We start from the raw sequence: 14,124 nt of genomic DNA on the forward strand, positions 1-14,124 counted from the left end.
GTACTTCTCTAATCTGTATTTGGAATCAGCTGCAAGCCCACAAGGACAAAAGACCATGAACAGTTATCATGGTTTGGGATTTCTTTTAATGGAAGAGATTTGGGAGTTAATATTTGAAGTGTTAAAACTGCCCCTTAGATTTAAAAGGTCACTGAAACAAAGGCTACAGTTATTTGGGTCGTTTATTGAAACTAGACTTGCTAATATTCAGATATTTGTGCTGAAGTTGCAGTTAGTTTAAATCAAGGTCAGATTTGATATCTCTTTCTTGTGTGTCTGGAAATGCAAACAGTTTAACAATTTGTATCTTAAAGTGTCTGAGTCAACCTTGGGAAAGATGAAATTAGAATGTGCACAAAAGATGTTATGCATTTTAGACTATCAGGGTATTCTGCTGCAAACCTAAGTTATAAGAAAGATGGACCAACATTTATGATGTGCCTTTCACCACTTTAAGTTGCAAACAAGTACTTTTCGATAAAGTCAAACATTTTACTAATGTAGACAACCTGTTCATCAGGGATCTACTAGCAGAAAAATGGCAGTGAACAGTTAATCAGCTAATCTTTAAACAGAACTCTGGGCAAACATTTCCTTTGTTGCTCTTCAAAGTAATGCCATGCACTTGTGTACACTTGAGATGAAATGTCATCTAAAAGATGCACCTCTGACAGTACACAGATCTGGACAATCAACCTAGCTTTTATACTTGGGTCTTTGGAGCAGAACATGAACCCATAACCTCAAGCATGTTCCTGAATGAATGCAAAATGTTTGGACCACTGAAAACCATCACCATTGCAATTGCTACGTGTGTATCTCATGTAGGTGCAAAACTTGAATGATGACCTTAACTTGAAATAATCATCCTGTCTTATCAATTTAGCAGTTCTGTAAATTAAAGCTGTATGAAAATTATGCAAAAATGTTTCAGGATTCATTTTTATGCTAAAATCTTGCAGTATGCAATATTGAGCAAATAGCTTGCTTTAACATCTCAAAGTGAATCCTATATCGTAGTTTAGCCACTGATTTTCCTTCCCTCTGAATGCCTAGCCTTCACTTAATAGTTTATCGGGTTACAATTGTACTGATGTTCAATTCTATGAATGCATCCTTTGTTTCCTCCTGAAGCATGTAGTGTGATTCGAGTGCTTATAGTCTTGTGGTACTTGATCCCCGTACTTGTGAATGAGAACGGAATTTATTTATGCTTTCATGTTTTGTGACTGCATACAATGCTGTGTTGCAAGTTTGCAAATCCACTAGTAATTCCCAAATAAGAGCATATGAGTTTAAATTGGCTGTAATGGTTTTGAATTGCACATCAGAAATTGTTCTTCTACAGAATTTACCTGATTTTCTCAGACTACCCTTGAAGTATTAAATATATTAATTTTCACAATTATTGCCTAGATGAATTTGCATATGAATTGCGAACAGCTCTGCTGTTGATGGGCTAATTGCTTAAAAAAACTTTTAGGAGTGGCTGGCTGAATATAAAAAGATATAGGGAAATTCGATAAAATTAGTAGATAGCAAAGATTTAAGTTGCTAATACAAGTAAATTAACCCAATTTGTTATTTCCACAGTGTGACTCCTTTAGAGTTGACTCATGTATAAGAGCATAACTCAAATAATATCAGTGGCGGAGAGAGTATATCTGCCTCTTGACCTGCAGTAGACATGTCTATTGAATATCTATCCATGAATGATCTGGATTCCAGCTTGTAACTGTTTTAATTCATATTCTATGGAAAAACTGTCACATTTTTAAATTCTACTATTCTAAGTTTAAGGCAAGTTTTGGGAGTGTTTCCTATCTTTTGATTAAATTGCTGTACAATAATTGTGCTTTAAATAGCATCCCCTAATCCTTGCCAACAGCATTGTTGCTATGAATACATGAATCACAATTATTTAATTTTACTAGAGCATTTTGAAGGAGCTTTCAGAACTTGCTGGTCCTTGTCACAGAGAAATATTCTGATTGAGAATTAAATTAGATTCTTGAACACCACATGCACTAATATTCATTCTGTCCACCAATGCACTGCAGAAATTCACTAAGACTCCTTAGTACCTTCCAAATCCACAATCATCATATTAGAAGGATAAGCAGCAGATTAATGGGAACACCAACTTTACCTTCTTTTGGAAATATATCACCATTCCTTCAAAGTCGCTGGGTAAAAGCTCTGGTACGCATTGTGGGTGTACCTACAGCAAATAGACATAAGTTCAAGACAGTAGCTTGCCACTATATTCCAAGGGGCAATTAGGGATGGCCAAATAATGCTGGCCAAGCCTGCAAAGCCTACATTTCCTAAATTTGCTTTTTTTTTTGAAAAACAAAAACCTCATGCCAAGGCAGAAATTTGACTTGAAGCAAATTCGGTGAGGAATGACATTGTGTCTTATTGAATTTGTATGTTGCACTATACGGCCTAATGTATAATATTTGTACTTTTTTAAAATCCATTAGATCAAAATAATTGATTTTGCTAATCTTACATGAGGATAAGTGAGGAGAATATTGGTTGAGCTTTCAGTAGCTAACTGATAAATTGTGGTTAAGTATGGTGTGCACCACATCGTAGAAATCAAAGCAAAAATTCAGATTTATTGCTAATTCTTCAACCAGAGCTTTGTACTATGATATCTCCCTGCTTTTTCTATGTATTAGTTTATATTCTTTTCAAATACCTAATCAAATTCTTTTAATGAATAATTGTTTTTGCAGGACTATATAAAAGTACGTGAACAATGAAAATACCAATTTTGTAGTGATAGCCGCTATGGTAAACCTTTTGCAACAAATTGCTTGCCTCATTGTTCACTGTACAATGAAAGCCCTGCTGAAAGTTGTGCAAATAATGAGCAAGGGCAGGATTAAGCTAAGCAGTGAGTGATTGACTTATTTCTACACTTGTTAAACTCAAATGAACTGAGATTTCAGGGCAGTTTGAGGTGCCATCTTAAATGTCATTTGACTTCAAGGGAGAAAAGTTTTAGGGGAAACTGTTAGAGGTTGAAAAAAGCACCTAGTCTAAGAATCTCCATCATTGCAGAATTTATTTAGTTGGTCTGTTACGAAAGAAAATAGTTTGTTGTACAGTTAGTATACTGTCTTGGAGTTCATTTTTATCAAATTGCTGCATCTTGTATTCTGTGTAACTTTATTTTTCACGCTTCTGTATTTCTAATTTTACCATTTCAGATTACACTTTCCTGATCAGTACAAATACATGATTTGTGCATTGTTGGTGAAGACCTAAAATAAAATTTCATTGAATACCAAAACAAATCTAAAAACGAAGCCAACTTTTTTTTAAACCAACACTATTCCCTTTTTTTTGTAATAAGAAATGCAATTTTCAAATAGAACCTCATGATATGTTTACCGTTCATTAATTTGTGTTTGTATTAGTTTGAAGCAGATGAGATCACTGTAGGCCTTGTATCTTTTGTAGATCGAGAAGAGAACTACATTCTCTGATTTATTTCCATGGCAATATCTTTGCATTGTGCTGAATTTTAAAAAAAAATCTATGTAGATTGGTGAACTGTTATATAGGTCTGTGAGATTATTATTCCTACCGAGAAAATGACATTTATATAGATGAGACAGTTAGAATTCTATAATAATGGAGAATGTGACATTCTCAGAGCTCTTAGCGATTGCTGAATGAATTGACATGAAATTAATGAGATTGTTATATAAACCCATTAAATTGAGAACTCCTGGCTATTACTTATGCTTTTGGATTCTCTAATTTTGTTACATCATATAATTTAATTATGTGTTTTTTAAAGGATATCATCTTTCTCAACAATCAGTAATTCAAATATTAAGCATGGCAAAGGTGCCACTCTAAGCAATGAAAGTTTTCCCTCCACGAAGGTGAGACTTTGTTTTCAGACTTTCTGTACTGGTCATGCCTGACAAGTGAAGAATTCCAATCCAACTCATCTAGTAGATATTTTTTAACCAACGTGTTCAGACATGTCATGACACACGGGCACTAAAGTGGAGGATGACACCACTGAACGACAGACATGTTAATTTTTTCACCCACCAAATTAAGTCTAGCAACTACCTTCAGGACTCAGTCAGCTCTTGGTAATATTAACGTGTTTGTGGACATTGAAGTCAGCCATCTATTATATTTTATGAACCCTGGGTTTCAGTAATGTTTCTTTGAGTTAACATTGAATCTGAAATACTTATTGAGAGAAAGTGATTGTACTCAGGTGTATTTTGCCCTATTTGACTGTAAATCCATGAGTTGTGAACAACATATTGAGCCTACTAAACTGTACATGGCTGTGCCCCAATTCTGGCTTTTCCCTTGCACTAGTCAGCACAGAACGTACTCTCAAATGGCCCTGGAGATGATCAACATGTTGCCAGTAAATATAATGGAGTACAACACTCAAGCTGCTACCTGAATTCGGTGGAACAGCTTTCTCAACTATGACATCAATCCCTAAGAAGTTAGTGAGAGTACTTTGCAGCGTGTAGTAAGTGACGATAATAATTTTAATAATCTTATTTAATGTTATAGATACAGCTCTTTTTCAGCAGCCTTCTGAGCTGACAAATGCAACACAGCATAGACCTGTTATTTCTGTCAAGACTTAACACTCTCACAAGCTCTGAAAGAAGACATTCTTAAACCTGATAATGCTGGTTCTAATGGCCTATATGTATACGAACTGTATATTAGGACATCCTAGCAAGCAACAAGCTGCAATATCACTGGATATTAAACAGAAGAAGCAGCATTTACCTTGATTATCTTTGGCATGGTAATGGAAAATTGACATGGGATTGACACAAGGTAACCATTGAGCCCCAACCACAAAGGTATATAAATAAGGTTCTGAAGAGGGAATAATCATTTTGATGCATAGTGGGTCATGCTGGCTTTGGAATAATGTTTTGGTTAGCTCAGGGAGAAGAGACTACCATGATCAATCATGGAGATCAGCATTCTCTTTGATCTGGGACCAGTAAATCATTCCCACTATGAGAGGATATCTGGCTATTTGGCTGATGTGTTAACAGCTGTTTACTGCTTTTAACATCACCAGTAAATTTGGCTTTTTGGGTTATTGTAAGAATTGGTCCAGGAATCGTAATGGGCTGAGTTGGCCTGGCCTAGAATTGTCTCAGCTTTGTCTTGATACAGTTCTTAGGTTGTTGCCAATAGGTATATCCCATGATTTTCTTATGAGGCTTTGGTCTGCAACTCTGGTTAAGTCCACTTCAGATGTCATTAATAATCCATCATACACTTAGTCTGCAACATATGTTATAATTCTGTTCGCCGAGCTGGAAGTTTTTGTTGCAAACGTTTCGTCCCCGGCTAGGCGACATCATCAGTGCTTGGGAGCCTCCTGCGAAGCGCTTCTTTGATGTTTCCTCCGGCGTTTATAGTAGTCTGTCCCTGCCGTTTCCGGTTGTCAGTTTCAGCTGTCCACTGTAGTGGTTGGTATATTGGGTCCAGGTCGATGTGTTTGTTGAAATTATGAAAGTAACCACCCCAACACACACAAACGAAGCTGCATCAGGACACTATTCAAAAGGGCCACAACACACTGCAGTACACCAGAATTGCAAAAAGAAGAGGAGGAACACCTATACAAGGTATTCGTCAAAAACGGATACCCGCGCAACTTCATCAACAGATGCCTAAGAGAAAGACCACGGACCGAGGACATACCACAACCAAAAGGACTAGCCACACTACCATACATCAGGAGCATCTCAGAACTGACAGCCAGACTACTGCGACCCCTAGGACTCATAACGGCACACAAACCAACAGCCACGCTCAGACAACAACTCACCAGAACGAAGGACCCGATACCCAACATGAGCAAAACTAATGTAGTGTACAAAATACCATGCAAGGACTGCACAAAACACTATATAGGACAAACAGGAAGACAGCTAACAATCCGCATACATGAACATCAACTAGCCACGAAATGACACGACCAGCTATCCTTAGTAGCCACACACGCAGACGACAAGCAACATGAATTCGACTGGGACAACACTACTATCATAGGGCAAGCCAGACAGAGAACAGCCAGGGAATTCCTAGAGGCATGGCATTCATCCACAAACTCCATCAACAAACACATCGACCTGGACCCAATATACCAACCACTACAGAGGACAGCTGAAACTGACAACCGGAAGCGGCAGGGACAGACCACTATAAACACCGGAGGAAACATCAAAGAAGCGCTTCGCAGGAGGCTCCCAAGCACTGATGATGTCGCCTAGCCAGGGGACGAAACGTTTGCAACAAAAACTTCCAGCTCGGCGAACAGAACCACAACAACGAGCACCCGAGCTACAAATCTTCGCACAAACTTTGAACATATGTTATAAACTAATAATAAAGACTAAGCAACTAAATGTATCTTACCGTTGCAGCTTAAATTGGAATGTATTGCAGTTACTTATGTTTATGACATTGTGCCAATAAGTTCCATAGTTACTTTCTATGTTAAAATCCTAATTTTAGTACCTGAGATAGAAGGATAAATGCATATTTTAGAGTAACTAACTCTTCCAAAGAACAGATTTTGCATATACTGTGACCACAATGTGAATGGGTTGAATTGTCAATCATTTAACTATTTACAACATTGAAATGTGCATGTTCCAAGTTTTTCAAGTAGTCAAATACTTGCATTGTTACAACTATTGCTGTTCATGAGATGCCTAATTACCTAGCCCTATAGGTACAGATTATATAATTATAACAATTCTATTTTGAGACATAATTTTGACACTGAAAAATGTAATAGATGCTCATCTTTAAACTAAATTACAACATAACTCTAAAATCACTTCATAAATCACTGATTAAGACCCTATTTTTGATTATTATTTTCAGTGGTTGTGGTTATTCCGTATGTGTAATTAAGCTTTAGGAAGGGGTGTTGAGACCCCTTTTTGAACTGTTGCAGTCCACCTGGTGTGGTACAACCTCAATGGTATGAAGTTTTAGTCCTACCACAGTGAGGGTGCGACAATGTAATTCCATCTCACAATGCTGTGTGGCTTGGAGGGGAACTTATAGATATATATTTACCAAAATTCATCTCATAGAGTCATAGAGATGTACAGCATGGAAACAGACCCTTCGGTCCAACCCGTCCAGGCCGACCAGATATCCCAACCCAACCTAGTCCCACCTGCCAGCGCCCGGCCCATATCCCTCCAAACCCTTCCTATTCATATACGCATCCAAATGCCTCTTAAATGTTGTAATTGTCTGTTGCCCTTGTTCTCCTAGGTGGTACAGGCTATGGGGATGGAGGGTGCTTTTAAAGGAGTTGTCATGTCCAATTTTAGCCACCAGCCCTTAGGAAGGGTTTCAAAGGATGAGGGATCTCAAGTGTTCTTAGTGCAGAAAAAGGACAATGAAGATTTAATAAGAGGTATTTTGTATTATGAAGAATTTTTGTAGAGTTGTTAGAAATACTGTTTCCACTGCCATACAGGTCAACCAGTGAATACGGGTTTAAAATAGTTGGCAAGAGAACCAGGCAGTGGTAATGGGGTTTACTGCACACTGAATGTATGATTTGAGATGTACTTCCTGACAGCAATGAAACCAGACTAAGTAGTAGCTTTAAATAAGTGTTTAGAAATGCTTGAAAAGTTCAAATTTACAGACCTGGGTGAAAACAGAAAAGCAGTGGGAGTAATTGGATTGTCCTTTTGAAAGTACCAGCACAGGCAGGCTGGATCAATTGGCTCCATCAGTCCTATAAGGTTATATGGTATGGCAATCTTGCTCTGTGATCAACAGAATCTGATGTTGCTGAATGTCAAGAGTGCCAATCCATTGGTGTTTTTCAACAAAGTAAAAAGACAGGAAAAGAAATAAACCATTCAGCACCCCCCCCCCCCCCCCAACGTGATCAACAATTCATGGAGGTCATTGCTCATCGGCTCCTCCACATCAAGATACAGATGTTGAACTAGGGTGGACAAAGTTAAAAATCACACAACACCAGGTTATAGTCCAACAGATTTATTTGGAAGCACTAGTTTTCGAAGTGCTGCTTCATCAGGTGGTTATGGAGCAGAATCATAAGACACAGAATTTATAGCAACAGGATTGCAGTGTCATAGAAGGTAATAAACAAATTTAGCTTGAGTGTTTCATCTTTTAGAATGACCGTTAGTTTCAGTTAAATTACATTCTTAAGATAGCTTTTAACAATAGGTGCCATTTTGGCTCAGATAATGCACTGAAGGTGTGAAGTTAAAGTCTGTCTGTGTCCCAATGTTAGGTCAGACTGATTCTTTCTAAAGTGGGATTTACAGAATTTTGCATGGATTTATGCAGTTTTTGAGCAAAATAAAATTATAAATTCACCCCACAAACTTTTGTGTGTGCAGGGGAGACCGAGTGAGTGTGTGCATGTGTGTGTGTATATATGGGATTTACATATGAAGGAACCAAAACTAACATGATTATTCTAAAAGATGAAAGACTTAAGATAAATTTGTTTAATAGTATGTTCCATGACACTGCAATCCTGTTGCTATAAATTGTGTGTCATATGATTCTGCTCCACAACCACCTGATAAAGAAGCAGCACTTCAAAAGCTAGTGTTTCCAAATAAACCTTTTAGAGTAGATTCCATACAGTGTGGAAACAGGTCCTTCGGCCCACACCAACCCTCCGAAGAGCAACCAACCCAGAACCATTCCCCTACATTTACCCCTGACTAAGGCACCTAATGCTACGAGCAATTTAGCATAGCCAATTCACCTGACCTGCACATCTCTTGATTGTGGGAGGACACCGGAGGAAACCCATGCAGACACTGGGAGAATGTGCAAACTCCACACAGACAGTTGCCCAAGGCAGGAATTGAACCCGGTTCCCTGGCGCTGTGAGGCAGCAGTGCTGACCACTGAGCCACCGTGCCGCCTATGTTGGACTATAACCTGATGTGTGATTTTTAATATGTGTATCTTAATTCCTTTCATCCACCTTTGTTCCATTTCTCTTAATACCTTTGACAAAAAGCTACCAATCTTAGATTTATTTTAATTGAGCTGGTATCTGCTGCCTTTTGAAGAAGCATTCATTTTAGAATCTCCCCTTGCATGAGAAAATGTTTCCAAATTTGTCTTCTGAATGGCCTAGTCCTCATTTTAAATTTAATTCCTTTTGTCCTAGACTTCCCCTACTGCAGACAAATTCTTAAAAGCCACAACCAAATCATAGCTTCACATTTTATGGCTCTCTTTATAATCTTTCGAGCCCGAGTAACATCTTGTTAAATCTCCCCTGCACTCCCTTGATAGCAATACTGTATATAGTTTCTGGGATGCCATGCCTCAACTTACACCAGATGTGACCTAACAAAGGCTTTGTGCAATGTTACATTTCCGTAAACACCAATAACTTTTAAACAGAATATCAGTTAGCAGTTGAAAGAATAACCTCAAGATTTCATGCTTTAAAGCTTTTACTGTAATAAATGACTTAAAACATACAGCACTAGTTAAACACCATTTTCATTCTATCGGCAACTTCTAACTACAGAAGGAGATTTCCCATTTAACTTCGTAACTGAAAATATCATACTATAGTTATGCATTATTTTGCTCCTTAAATGGACATCTATCCTGAAGGAGCCAGTCTAAAATTATTTTTAACTCCCAATAGATTATTTCCTTCCCAATTTCCCAACTGAATAACTTATAATCCTAGAACTCATTTTCACAATGAGATTTGTACAAGGTATTGCTTCCCAATATCCCATTAGGTGAAGCTTCTAATCTTGACAAACGCAGTCATGTCAATCTGAGTTTAAGTTCCCACTCTTCTTTTGGTGAATAATAGGGTCAGTGTTTTTCTGTTTCAGTTGCAGGTCTGACTCCCACTATCTCTTGATCTCTGCGTTTCAGTTGGCTGCAGATCACATCAAACAAATCATCATCTCTTCTATTCATGAATGTTTAGGAATTGCTGCAACCAAATTTCAAAAATAACTTCCTGTACCCTCTTTCTTATGGCAGTATGATGTCTGACAATCATGTATTAAGGTAGAAGTGCTAATTTAGTTATTTTTGATCTCATTCATCTTAGAGGTAAATGAATAGTTTACAGCACCAGATAGTTATAGCTCCTTTCTGGGATTTGGAATACTCAGGGTCTACTCGTAATATATTCAGACTGTTGTCATTATCTTAATGAAGTAAATATCTTTCACCTAATCAGTAAAGAAAATGTGAACCCTTTCATCTCCAGCAATCAAACCAACTAAGATTTCTGTCAAACAGACTTCAGAACAAATATTATATCCCCCTTCATTTACAGTAGATGGAAAGGTTTGGTTCCAAACTATAATCTCAAAAAAACTCAATTGTGACAATGCAAGTGACACAACTTCTTTCTTTTATTGTAGCCTTCTAGCTCAAGATTAATAATTAGCTTGTTTGACTTCTTTTTGTAGCTGATTACCTGGCAGTAATCTGTTTTCCTGTATTTTTTCCTAACTTTTCACATTTAGATATGACTTGGATATTACACATTTTGGACTAAAATGAATGACCTGATACTTGCCTGCATTAAAATTAGTGTAGTTGCACCATTTCACAATGTTATGTTCCTGTTTACACTAAATATGCCACTAATCTTTGTGCCAAAGCAAACTTTGTATGTTTTTTTAGATCACAATAACACTAGTGAAAATTAAACTTGGAAAAAATAGAACAGGATATTTACCAGGATGAGGTCCCACTTACTGTGAATGTTTAGCTATCTGTTGATGACCTAAAGGTCACCAAGAATTAGAGGATGTTTTATGGTTTCTATGTAATATAAAGAGGGGCATAAAAGGCAGAATTTTCCTGCAGATTTCAGGACACTGACATCAAGACCAAATGGAAGGTGGACTGGGAGCTGCTTTTTTCCTTTCATGCAATTTAATTAAGGAAGGTGATAAGGCTGCCAGTCCAATTATTTGGTCAGTAGCTTGAGCCTTTGCAGCTCCATTGCTAAGGAGGCAGATACGGAACCTCTAACCAAAAGCACTCTGAGCCAAAGATTTAAAATACAAATTCAGAGGTGGCTGCTTGCAGGGGAGTGGAATCCATCCTGCAGCAGTGTCTGGCTGTGAGTGTAGCTGTTCCTGCTAGCAGCCTATTCTTAGGAGATTGAAATTCCAGTCTGGCATAAGGAGGTTGTCTTCATTAAGGGGCAGCCCTCCGACGACTCCAATTACTCAAGGGCTGCTCCACTGCTCACAAAATGCCATATGAACTCTAATTGGAGCCTTAATTATTTCAAATGGTTACCTGCCTCTGTTTATAAGATAGCCAATCCACATTCCGAATCATCTCTGGGAAATTTTCCTGATTATGGGAATATGTCAGGAGGCCTTTCTGACAGGGATCCTTGCTATTTTCCCTAACACTTGGATTAGGGAAACTTTTGCTTAATAATTCAGTCAGTGAGCAATCATTAAAGAGAGGTGCTGTGAAGAGCGTGGATGAGATATTGCTCATAACTTCCAAAAAGTTCTTGTGGGTTTTTATATTGTAGAACTGCATCTTATGCTCTTTCTCATTTTAAGATGAACATTCTGAAATATCAATTAATTAGCATGTATATTGCTGCCTCCAGCTTTTTGAATCTTACTGAAAAAACAGAACTAATTGGAATTGATGGGAAAGTGTACACTCTCCCATATCATATTTTAATTTGCAACAAAAACTAGTTGCTGGAGAAACTCAACCAGGCTGGTAGAATCTGTGGAGAGAAAACAATCAACATTTCAAGTTCAGTGACCCGTCTTCAGAACTCTGATTAACTTCGCTCATTAATTAACTTCAGTCACTGGTTGCATTGTGTCCCATTTGTTGGAGATCTACTTATGTTGCAGGATGGTTCAGAAAAAAATATCTTCATTGTTTGTATATTTATCTTGTTTTTATTTGTAAGTCAGCTAAAGTGAGGGAGGTGCCTTAAAAAATGAAACGGAATGTTGCCTATCCACACTCGAGAAGGTGATTCACAGTAGTCCATGTGGTATAGTTCCAAGGGGGAAGGAACAGAAATACATTCCCAAGTCAGGATGGGTCTCTGTTACGCTTATCCTTCTAGAAATCATAGGTTTGGAAGATGCTGTTGAAGGAGCCTTTGGTGAGTTGTGACAATGCATTTTGTAGACGGGACACACTGTTATCACTGTGTCAGTGGTAAACGGAGTTTCAGGTTTTGGACGGGGTTCCAATTAAATAGTTACCTATTTCCAGACTGGTGATAAGTTTCATGAGATTTTCTTAAGTTGCACTTGTACAGACAAGTGAAAAGTATTCCATAAAGCTCCTGACTTGTATCTTAAGAGAGTGAACAGGCTTTGGGGAACCAGAAGGTGAGTTGCTCACCACAGGATTTCTAGCCTCTGAACTGCTCTTAAAGCCACAGTATTCATGTGAATGATCCAGTTAAGCTACTGGTCAAGAAATACAAGGATTTATGGCATAGGTACAAAGTGAATCCTCAGTTATTACGTGCTTGTGACAGTTACACAAATAGTAAATATTTTCAACCTTTCAATTAGTAATAAATTAATGTCATTTTTTCCTCATCTCAAATCAGATATTTTAATATAATTAAAGCTACTAGTGAAGATACAAAGAAATTAATCAAACTGTAATTTACCTTATATATTTAAGGAAAATAAACTGATTGCAGCTCGAGGATAGGCTTCCAAGATTCAATTACAAAAAAGAAAGAAGTGTGGATGCTGGAGATTTGTGGTGAAGAAGGGTCACAGGACTAGAATATTAACTGTTTTCTCTGCACTGATGCTGCTGAACTTGCTGAGTTTCTCCAGCAATTTTTGTTTTTGTTTCTTCGAAGATTCAAGTTATGACAAAAAAATACTTTAAAGAAAGCTAATTACCAAATCGACTTTAGTCTGTATTCAACCTTTTTTACAAATGAATGCTGGCATCTCAATCACCAAGCATCAGAGACCAAATAGGTTGTGTTCTATTTGTCTGGTCTGCTCCGGCTGATTTTCCACATAATTAGCAGACCGTAAACTGATCCATTTGACAAGTTCTCTTCTGAATATCTATAAAGACAAAAAAATCACTGCCTTGATAACTAGTTTATTAGATTTTCCCTCTCCATTTTTTACTTGTACAATTTCTCATGTAAAATCCTTTTGCTATCATTGATTTAGTTTCTCTGTGGATTCATGGGTGGGCAAGTTGGAGAGTTTGCATTAAATCCTAAGCCATCCAAATAAAGAAACCTAGGTTTTACAAATTTTGTTTTGTATTGATCTTCTACTGGTCTCATGTGTTACCATATACCACAACGTCATCTAAATAAGCTACACAATTACAAACATCAGGAATGACTTGTTTCATAAGCCTCTGAAATGTAGCAGGAGTGTTTTTCAATATTCAGTAAATGAAACATTAATTCCTATTCAGTACATAAAACAGGGAACCTGAAAAATAATTTACAGAAATTGCTTGAGAAACTCAGTAGGTCTAGCACATCCTTGATGAGAAAGCAAAGTTAACATTTTGGGTCCAATGACCGTTCTGCAGCACATTCTGAAGCATTCTTCTCCACAGATACTGCCAGGCCTTCTGAGTTTCTTTCTGTTTTTCTTTCTTATAGAAACTGCAGTTCTTTTATTTTTATTAAAATAATTAAATTAGTTTTAGTATCTCGTTGCCATCACATCATAGATGGAAACTACATAACAATCACTGAAAACTATTGAGTTAAATTTATACACTCTTCTTGCACCTTGAATGGAATCAATATTTGAGTAAGACGTGTGCAAATTGTTTACATTACGAAGCTACCTCACCATACCAATTTGAACATAGTTTAAATCAATAAACGCAATTGAAGTATTTAAGGAAAATCATGTTGACCATAAGGCCTGAATTTTCTGAGGTGCTAGGGATCTTGCAAATCTAACCAAAAGGTGAGGAGTGGGGAGGAGTACAAGTTACTCCACTTTGGGAGGTGACAGGATCTACTGTCACATTTTACTATTATCCAATTAAGGGGCTAAGGGAATATTGATGACC

The sequence above is a fragment of the Chiloscyllium plagiosum genome, unplaced genomic scaffold (assembly GCF_037043375.1).
Source record: "Chiloscyllium plagiosum isolate Xiang-an unplaced genomic scaffold, Cpla_swu_hap1 HiC_scaffold_28, whole genome shotgun sequence".
Taxonomy (NCBI): Eukaryota; Metazoa; Chordata; class Chondrichthyes; order Orectolobiformes; family Hemiscylliidae; genus Chiloscyllium; species Chiloscyllium plagiosum.